Below are 8510 nucleotides of genomic sequence, written 5' to 3' on the forward strand. Positions count from 1 at the left end.
TTCCCCTGCTTCTGGAGGGGTGGAAGGTCACTTAACCTTTACAGAATATAAGGGATTCAAAGACATCATCAGACAGCTGTTAGTGGAGGGGCTGAGGAAGGCGGCAGAACTGGTTGGCTGAGCCTCTGACCTTCCCATTAGAAAGCTGCATGGCCTTGGGACAAGGAGTTTTGCCTCACATACTGTGCTTAACTTCCTAAGAGAAGGTAGTACTGTGATTTCTAAGGACCCATCTAGCCACTTTAGGAGTCTATGGACACACCAGATAAAAATCAGGTGCAGAAAGGTGCTTCTGGACTGAAAGAACCACATCAAACTCAACACAGGAAGTATCAGATGACTGGCAAGGAAATACTGGGTGAGAACTGGCCCCTTGAGACATGACAAAAAGCAAGGTTTTATCTTTTTTTTTTTAACATGCTTGAGATGAAAATATTTGAACTTATAAAATCAAAAGAACAAAAGCAATGACGGGTGTTTGCTCCAAGTTTCTATTTAATTCTCATCAGCCTATAAACTTCTTGAGGCCGGTGGCTATGTCTTGCTAAGTGGCATTGCTTGGCGAAGCTGTTCACCATAAACACATTTCTTCTCATCCTTTTTTTTTTTCTTTCTGCCCTGGGCCTATGGTTAACCTACATTTCTCAGGCTTCCATGCAATTAAATGTGGTCATAGGACTAGACCTCACTGAAAGACTGTGAGGAGGAATGACATTGATCACTTCCAGGCCAAGGCATTTTAAAAATGGTTGCACCCTACTCCATCTTGTGCCCCATCTGTCAACTAAAATAAGCTACAATGGAAAGCTACAATGGGGCTTATGAAGTTGCAAGACGGGTGTGGGACCCAGAATCAGCATATAGAAAAGCCACCTACTGACCAGAAACAACCTATTTAGGAATAAATATCTATTGCTTTTGAGCCATTATTTGTTTGTAGGCCTATTTTTTTTTACAGCTGCTAATATTAGTCTAATTTAAAAGAGATGTTGACCTAATTCACATGTGTAGATCTTTAAATGAAACCACTGAGTACTTGGTAAGGTAAAACTTGGTAGGAAATGAGGCAAATAAGATTAGATTCCTTTTCTCAATATGTGGACCAACTAATGGTAAACGTGTAGAAACAGACTTATGACAAACATAATGCCTGCTGCTAAAGTTTGAAAACAAAACTGGAGGCATGATGATGTATTTGGAAGAAAGAAGATGGAGAAGGATTCACAGAGGAGTTGGCACTTGTGCTGGGCCCCAAAGGTTAAACAGGACTTCAAACAAGTCATATGGTGTTGAAGACCCTGAGAAAAGGTAAAGTGTTCACATTCAACCTTATCATTAAGTTTCTTTAACTTGGTCAGTGTGAGTTTATTGTGCCCTGACTTTCCTTTCTCAGTCTGGTATCAAACAAGCCTTTGTCTTTATAGTACTCTCATTAATCCTACCTTTTTAATGTAAAGTCCCAGGATGAATGTCCTTAGAAAGTGCAGAAGTAGTAAATGTGTTATGAATTATAACAACTCTTTTCCAATAAAATTCTTGAAGGATAAACTTGAGATAGTTATGCTACTTATGATAGCTGAGAACCCATACTCTTCAGGAATCAATAGGGCCAATCTAATTTTTGACACTATAAATTAGGCACGGGTCACTGGCTTACAAAGTCTAACATTAAGCCCCAGATTTACATGAACATTTCCACTTTAAGAGGAACATCTGATGATTCAGAGTTCTACATCCCCTGTTCATAGCTAAGTGCCCCAAAGACTCAGATAGTTAAGCCACTTCCTCCAAGAGTCTGTGTCCCTTCCTCTTAAGAGCGCAGTACCTAAGGGGCAGGTACAGCTGGGGAGAAAGACTACACAAAGGGTGCGGTGTCCCCGTGGTGAGAAGGATATGGTCATCTGAAGGTTATCTTGAGGCTGGCAGGGCACAATCTCCAGGGGTCTTTCCAATGCCAACTCAATGATATTTTATCAATGTCCCCAGATACTTACACTTCAGTACAAAGGTAAAACAGCATCATTGGGCAGACCCATTCCGTTTCAAAGGACTTCAGCAAAGCTAATGCTTTAGACTTGAGAGAAACAGCAACTCAAGTTGCCTCACTTTTGCCGAACACTAATTTAATTCTGATTCAGAAACAAAATCCTTCTCATCTTACACCAATTTATCCCACCCCAGCTCTCAATAACTATCCGCCAAAGACGAGGAAACGAAGAGTAGGGAGGCTACTTAAAAGTAAAACAACTCTACAGACGGCTGGAATCACGTTCCCCTTAAAAATCTAAGAAACACTGCAGCTGCCAGTCAACACTACTGGTCTGTGAACACAGCAAAATGCCGGCACCTGCCACCCGGCATCTGGGGAGCCTGCCTTTCTTGCTTTCTTCCTTCCTTCCTTCCTTCCTTTTCTCTTTTCAAATTTGGCGAATGTGGCAGGAAAGACTCTGAGAGATCAACTGGTTCACTGGGAAGAAAGGGAAGCCCCAGGGTAGAGAAACAAGAAGCATCGTGCCTATCCTTGAGTACTTTGTATGCCTCCTCTCTAGAATCTGAAAGGGCTCTTTGTGTCACACACACACACACACACACACACACACACACACTGACACACTCAGCGAGTCGAGTCTCAGCTTTATCGGGGGAAGGAGGGGCAAGAAGGGTGATTTTATTATCCCTCTCCCCCAGTGAGTTCCAGCAAATCCCAATGGGGCGCAAGCTCAGTTAGTGGTCTCTTTCTGGCCCAGTCCCCTCGGCCTGTGGCTGCGGAGATAAGAGAGGGGAGGAGACCAAGCAAAAAACAGCCAGGGATCTAGGGAAGTGGTGAGGAAATCCAGGGAGTGAGCGAGGAAGGGAGGAGGAAAGGCGCCCGAGGAGCAAAAGGGGTGGGGGACAGGGGAACCAGGAGGGAAGGCTCTGGCACGGGGGAAAGGGGAAGGGTGGGTGGGTGGTGGCACCGGAAGAGTGAAGGGGAGGATGGGGGAAGTGCAAGGGAGGTGCCAGAAATAGGCAGGAGGATGCGCTGGGGAGGGCGACGGCCGCCAAGGGAGGAGGCCGAGAGGTGGAGGAGTGGGGCAGGATTTGGGTGGGGAGGGAAGCTGCATGGGGCATCAATTATTAAGTGATTACATCATCCCTGACATTAAAACAACACACACAGCCCGGGTCCCCGCGGGGGGCCCCCAAAGGAGGGAGGGGGTGGAGTCCGGGCCAGCCTCTCGCCCAAGCCAATTCCCGAGGAAATGGAGCCCCCATCCTTGCGCCGCCCGGAGCCGCACCCCACGCAGCTGTCTCGGGCTCAGGCCACCGGAAGACCCCCAGCGCGGGGCGACCCGGAGAGGCGGCGGCCCGGGGACTGCAACGCGGCGCGCCGCGGCGGGGTCGCCCAGCGCCCAGCGCCCACGGCCCGGCGCCTCCGCAGCATACCGCGGCCTCCCCGGCGCATCCCAGCCGCTTACCTGCGCGGCGCCCGGCTCCGGAGCACAGGCACATGGTCCTCTCCCCGCCCTCCTCCGGCGCAGCCAGGCGTCTCCGGCAGCTCCGCGCGGGTCCGGGGCCGCGGGCCTTCTGAGGGCGCCAAGGGGGCGGCGCCGGTGTCCTCGGCCCGGCGGCCCGGTCCCTCCCTGGCGCGGGAGGCGGCTTTGTGTGCACCCCGGGAGTCCTCGGTGCGCACCGGACGGCAGGGAACGCCGGCTCCGAGCGCAGCCTCGTCTCTGCTCCCGTGGCTGGCCGGCGGGCGGGTCTCGGCGGCCTCTGGCTCCGGCGACCCCTCCTCCTCTCCCGCAGCCCCCTCCCCGCCGGCTCCGCTCCTGACAGATGGCGCAACTGCAACGACACGCCGTCGCCGTCGCGGCTGCTCGCTGCTACTCTAGTTGATGCTCGGGCCGCTCCAGCCCCGGCGGGGAGCGAGGAGGGGCGGAGCGCGCCCTGAGAGTGGCAGGTCACGCTACCTATCAAAAGGGGCCCTTGGAGGTTCGGCCTGCAGCCTTTGGTGTTTGGGGCGGGAGTGGGACGGCCTTGGGTGGGGCCGCCGAGTGGGCTGAGCATTACAGGGGCAGCCTTCATCCTGGCTCGCGTGCAGGGTAGGGTGTGTGAGAGGATGCGAGGTGGTGGAGAAGGTGCGTGCGTGTTTTAAGGACTGTGTGGAGTTGCGAGTTGGTGGGATAGGGCTGGAGAAAGGAAGGGTGATATTAGCTACGATTCTGCTTTGAGGAAGGTTGAGCAGTCACTAGAGAGTAGCTCCTGCCATTTTCCCTCAAACCAGTAGAACTTGCCTGGATGAGAAAGAACTCCCTTGTCTTTCCATTTGAAGGTGGGAAGACCAAGTGTTAGAATAGTGATCGCAGCGTGTCTTCTGGTCAAGCTAAAACAAAGTGAGGAGCAAAGTAGAAATCCCACCTCCAAAACCTGAAAAAGCTAAAGAGAACCGCACAACGAATAACAAGCAAGAGAAGAAGAAATAAATATTATTTTTTCAGTCTACTTTTGTGGACACACATATATATTTGTTTTGGAAGAGAAGTTTGAAGAAAGTACTGCAAAACATGAAAGGGGCGGGCAGTCCCTAAGGAACCCAAAAATCACAGAGTAGAATTTTCTGTGTACATTTTTCCTCTAAATTATGTTTAATTGTAGCCATTGGTTGTCTTTGGTTTCTTAGGACATTCAAACCTTTCATGTTCTTTCTCCCTCTCCACTAAGTCTGAGCTTTTGCTCAGATTTTCCTTGATGAAAAAATTGCCAGTTTAGTGAACAGTTGGGAGTGCATCAGTCTTTATTTCCTATCCAGCGTTTCTATGGCAGGATGTAAGTTCATAAAAAGAAACACTTTGGCTTCCTGATTTTCTTTATAGGTAATTCCTGTTTACTGAAAATTTAACTTTAAGGCATGCTCAGAATCATTTTTCTTAATGATTTTGGCTTCTAAGCTCAAAAATCCATAATATTACCTTCCTGCCCACTATTTTTTTTTTTTACTGTTTAAAAATATTCACTTCTGCTGACTTTTTTTCTTTTTATACACTACTAGTTTTTTAAGTTGCTAATATTTATTAAACAATCCATTTTATGGATGGGAGAAAGAGGACTAACTTAAGATAATAGTATAGGTGGTTGCTAGTTTTTCTTTTTAAACAAAATGATATGTGGGCCCAAGGATGTAGCTCAGCGGTAGAGTGCTTGCCTAGCATGCATGAGGCCGTGGGTTCAATCCCTAGTACCACAGAAATAAACAACAAAAACAAATTTAAAGAATGCGAAATTAAATTGTGTGGTAATTCATCCCATAGTCCCAAGAAATTAAGCCATATCTAGACCAGTATATTTCTATACAAAAGAATATGACCTTCATCTACAAGAATTTCTTATCCCAAAGGAAAGGGCTCCTCTTCCTCTCTGCTAGCTACCTTGTCTGTCCTGTTTACTTGAATTGGAATGGAGAGGCAGTTGTCCAGAGCAATGATTCAAACTTTAGCCTGTGTCAGAACTGCCTGAAGAGGTTGTTGAAACACAGATTACTGGGTTCTACCCTCAGAGCCTCTGATTCAGCAGATTTGGGCTGAAGCCAAAGATGTGTACATTTCACAAGGCCCCAGGTAATGATGCTAATAATGCTCCTGCTACTGGGCTGAGTTCTACACCATGAAAACCACTGATATGGAGCTGGCTTCTCCAATGCAGTAGATCATAGACACACATGGCTTTTAAGTACTTGAAATGTACTTCAGTGCTTGAAATATGCCTCCTGCAAATTCAGGTGTACAGTTAATGTAAAACATATTGGATTTTGAAAATTTAGGGTGAAAAAAAGGAATGAAAATGTAATGTTGGTTGCATATTAAAATAATAATAGTCTGGATATACTGGATTAAATAAAGTATGTTAAAATTAATTTCAGTGGGGTCAAACCCAGTGCCTGTGATACTAAGTAAGTGCTCTACCACTGAACTACACCCTTCTTTCATTTTTTACCATATATATGTGACTTACATTATATTTTTACTGGACAGCACTGGCCTAAAGTTGTTTTTTATTTTAGCTCCATAATGCACTATTGGGAGCACATTGATAAAGCAAGTGATTTATGCTTTTTGAACCTTAGTGTTTTCATACTTAAAATGGGAAAAATAGCAAAACTGATCTCACACTATTCCTGCGAAAACTAGATGAACATGTATGCAGTTTATGCACACCTTCATCCTTTTTAAACAATCTTGAACCTTAAGTAAAACCTTTCCCAGCACATAGACCTCCTTGGAATTTTGTGTTTACTTCATTCCAACCTTCATGAAAAAGAAAGTAGGTGGAGTAAGTCATCCCAGGCATCATAGTTTCCTTGAAAGGAGTTACTTATTAGTGTCTGCAACTCTAATAGCTTCTTAATCTAATTAGTGGACAAAAAGAAGAAATAATAGGATTAGAATGACAGATTAACCAGTTCCCATCAAGACTTCATCCTGTGCTTTGTAGTTCTTTTCTTACCTTCTTTTTTATCTACTCTTAAGTGTCATTTTAAATGGATTTGGCCTCCTCAGGTGGATTTGCTAATGGTCTGGACAAGTGTATAGAGCACTGCAAAAGATTTGGGTACTATTATTTATTTTGATCTACTCTGAATATCGCTACAGAGAACTTGATTAAAGATCCAAGATACTGTCCATAGCCTGTGTAGGACACATCCTATTGTCCTCCATTACTAGCATTTTTTGTTTTCTTGTCTTTTTATAGGCAGATTCTATTATACAAATTAGAATTGTTCTAGAATTTCTCTTTTATGTTATTGTTATTGGTTATTTTTCTTTTTCTTTTTTTTTCACCTTAAAGTTTTCTCTTTTTATCCTGGCTTTATTTTGAATCATCTAAATTTTCTGTTCTTTTGATTTCAAAGTAGTGTTTTTTTGTTATTTTTATTATTTAAAATATTTCTTGCCTTATTACTCTTTATTTTCAATCTTAAGTGTAAATTCAATGGCAACACATGACAAAACTAAGAACTTTCAATGCAGAGTTTTTACAAATCAACAAGAAAATAAAAATGAACACTCCAACTAAAAGATATACAAAGAAAATAGATTCCCAAATGGTTGGTGATGTGAGAAGTGGTTCAACTGCACTTTTATCCAAAACCAAGCAAAGGTATTGTATTAACTACCTAGTTGGCTGAAGAACTAAAGGATGTGGGGAAGTGGATAACACACCTACACATGCTAGTATTCATTGGTACAACATTTCTGGAGGGCAATTCAATAGCATTTGTGAAGATCCTTTTATAAACTAAATACTTTTACTCAGCAATTGTACTTCTGGAAAAGAACCAAAGAAGTTTGCAAAAATATATAAGAGTAATGGAATCATTTTTTTAAAATAGTGAAAAGTCCACTAATAAGGGATTTGGTGTATAAATGTGCTATATCTGTAATAGTGTACTACTAAGCCATAATAACAATGATTATGATATTAATTTGTTACATAATATTTTCACCATAAATTAAGAGAAAAAGTGAACAATGAGTTAGTACTGTGCACTGTTTGTGTATATGTGTGTTTATATATTAGTATGTGTTTATACATATATGTCCATTATTTTAAAATTATCTTTGTAATTTTCATAGAAACATGTGCATACATACAAAACAATTATAATAATAATTTCCTCCAAATTATCAGATTATGGGTCAACTTATTTTACTTAATTTTCTCAACTTTTTTGCATTGGGTATTTATTGTGTTATTGGAGAAAACATTAAAAACAGATTTTAAACTTGTTTCTTCCCTTACGACTTTAATTTTTCCCTTTTCTCTTCTTCTTCTCTGCTATTTTCCCTCCTTTTTGAGGGAGAATTGCTCTGGGGTGGTAGCCAAGGGCCATGAAGCCTTTGGCTCCATCTTCCCACAACCACCCTTCCAGCTTTGGGGGATTTTCTGAGACTTGTAAGAGCGATTCTCATAAAACTTCCCCTGAGAGGGATGTCACTGGGAAACCAGCCTCAGGGCTAACCCCTCTTAAACAAAGACTTTTGTATAGTTTTAAACACATGACCTTCAGAGAATAGCCAATTGGGCCAAGCTTGCTCAGAGTCAGCAGGAGATGATGCTGTGAAAACTCATGTGAGAAGAACATGCCGTAAAGTACCCATGCCTGAACTCAGGAAAGGTAGTAGGTAGTGTTACACCTGCTTCTGAAGCTGAGATTCTGGCTCCACTTTGTTACCACTTTATCTTGTAAGTGCTCTCCACACTGGACAGGTGCTCCTCCTGGCAGGCCATCCCTGGGAGGGGTGTCTCTACAGCTCCCTTCTCTCTCTCTCATAAAGGTGGTGAGTGGGCTGACCAGACAGGGGTGTTATTGATATAGGGGAAGAGGTGTAACTCCCAAACCTACTAGATGGCCGAAACACGAGTTCCTGTTCTCTAAAATTGAAGAATGAATTCTAGGAACAACAGAGGTTAAGAGTAGGAAAAATTTATCGAGAGAATGAAAGCTTCTGCCTAAGAGAAACAGAAGGGGGCCT

General features: G+C 43.7%; 1 protein-coding gene across 4 annotated transcripts in view; it reads right to left on the bottom strand.

The window, feature by feature from the left end:
* Fyn (FYN proto-oncogene, Src family tyrosine kinase) overlaps positions 1-3535 on the bottom strand; it is a 213531-nt gene extending 209996 nt beyond the window's left edge. Inside the window, exon 1 of one of the 4 annotated variants that reach the window (XM_004874614.4) lies at positions 3459-3535. The gene's annotated coding sequence lies outside the window, so the exon portion shown is untranslated. The remainder of the gene's footprint in view (positions 1-3458) is intronic. The other 3 variants (XM_021252018.2, XM_021252019.2, XM_021252015.2) reach the window with 3 other exon arrangements.
* Positions 3536-8510: the final 4975 nt, after the last annotated feature.

This window comes from Heterocephalus glaber, unplaced genomic scaffold, assembly GCF_053883595.1.
Source record: "Heterocephalus glaber isolate CG9 unplaced genomic scaffold, H.glaber_assembly_v1.0 deba00001610, whole genome shotgun sequence".
NCBI classification, from domain to species: domain Eukaryota; kingdom Metazoa; phylum Chordata; class Mammalia; order Rodentia; family Bathyergidae; genus Heterocephalus; species Heterocephalus glaber.